Raw genomic sequence first — 2,173 nt, forward strand, 5'->3', positions numbered from 1 at the left:
TGACTGGGGGTGAGTGTTTGATTTGCTCAAACGCTCCGTCCATCATCCCCTTTGGTATCGCTTTGTTCGCCCTACGTTGGTAGGGTATGCCCAGACATGGGTCCCTTGCTCACTTTGCCACTGGATTCAAGATAGCCTGGCTGATGAGGATTATGAACCCGAAACCGGTCCCAGGATGCCTGTTTCTGGTCCAGGGAAGACATGGACTGGCAGTTTGGGCTGGACTGTTCCCATGATGCACAGGGTCAGACTGATTTGAATATGGCCATATCTGAACTGGGGAGGTGGAGTGAGCTAAAGAATGATGATGGATTAAACCCATATCAGTTGACTGGGGTTGAGTGTTTGATTTGCCCAAACGCTCCGTCCATCATCCCCTTTGGGATCGCTTTGTTTGCCCTAAGTTGGTATGGTATGCCCAGACGTGGGTCCCTTGCTCACTTTGCCACTGGATTCAAGATAGCCTGGCTGATGAGGGTTATAAACCCGAAACCGGTCCCAGGATGCCTGTTTCCGATCCAGGGAAGACATGGACTGGCAGTTCGGGCTGGACTGTTCCCATGAGGCACAGGGTCAGACTGATTTGCATATGGCCATGTCTGAACTGGGGTGGTGGAGTGAGCTAAAGAATGATGATGGATTAAACCCAGATCAGTTGACTGGGGGTGAGTGTTTGATTTGCTCAAACGCTCCGTCCATCATCCCCTTTGGTATCGCTTTGTTCGCCCTACGTTGGTAGGGTATGCCCAGACATGGGTCCCTTGCTCACTTTGCCACTGGATTCAAGATAGCCTGGCTGATGAGGATTATGAACCCGAAACCGGTCCCAGGATGCCTGTTTACGGTCCAGGGAAGACATGGACTGGCAGTTTGGGCTGGACTGTTCCCATGAGACACAGGGTCAGACTAATTTGCATATGGCCATGTCTGAACTGGGGTGGTGGAGTGAGCTAAAGAATGATGATGGATTAAACCCAGATCAATTGACTGGGGGTGAGTGTTTGATTTGCTCAAACGCTCCGTCCATCATCCCCTTTGGTAAAGCATATCTCCAGGTCAGCCACTGCAACCTGACTGTGCAGTTTTTTAACTGCCCTTTCAATCAGTCAATATCACCGTTTTGACAGGCCTAATCCTCTCCTTTAAAAAATGTATAATTCACCCCTACTACAGTAGGCCTTATTGCTCAACAAGGGAGGGCGAATGGAATTTAAAAGCAGTACATGCAGAAATTAATGTTACACATGTCCTGTCTGTATAAATGCCTCAGAAAGCCCTTTTCACTGCGGCAAGTTTAGCTGACTCATCTGAAAATACTTGACTACCTTCTAAAACCTTATAATGATAATTTCAGGTTGGAAGCAGCTAAAAATATAATTCAAGAAGTCATTTTAATAGTTATGCAAATTCCAATTGATTAGTGAAATCGAATGTTGACTACGTTAAAAAAAGTACATTTAGAATAGTTACCTGACCCGCCTTAAAGCTCTGTAGGTCTTTTTGCCAGTATGCAACTGAAACCTGGCTGCCAGTGGCTCACCAGTTGTGAAATGACGATTGCTTCCAGTCAGAGGACAAAGGGGTTGGACGTGGGGTGCTGTTAGCCATCCATTGACAGGATGGTCTGGGGGACTGTGCCTGCGGACTAGTTACACTTCGAAGAGGCCTACCTCGTCACAAGCAGATGAACCTGACAATTGGCCTGGCCCCTTCTTTTGTCTCTCTAGTCAGCTTGGTCCCAGAGCAACCCTAGAACTGGGTGGGACTGACTACAAGTAGTCCTTTAAATGGGCCTGTACTGTCCGGTACTGAGTACCTGCACTTTTTTATTTTGCGAGGGAGAGTACCTGCACTTCTCAAGTGAAATGCAATGCTTTTAATCGGAGAGTACAAGCACTTCTAAAAAGCAAGCAGGTACTCTATTTTCCCATTTCAAGCACTGACCACTAGGGAGGGTTTGTCCATTATCATAGCCATACCTCTGACAAATAAAGAAAGTCCTGTCATCTTGGATCTAGGTAGAGATGTGCCACGTGGGATTGTTTAGAGTAAAACACACTGCAAGTGCTCTAAAAGTGGGTAGGGTGACCTCTGGGAACTCTTACCTCATTGCCTAGGGTGTGACCAGTGGTTGCCCCGTCCCACAGGCTAGCACTGGGCATAAATATGTGAT

Source organism: Triturus cristatus, chromosome 4_1 (assembly GCF_964204655.1).
Source record: "Triturus cristatus chromosome 4_1, aTriCri1.1, whole genome shotgun sequence".
Lineage (NCBI taxonomy): Eukaryota > Metazoa > Chordata > Amphibia > Caudata > Salamandridae > Triturus > Triturus cristatus.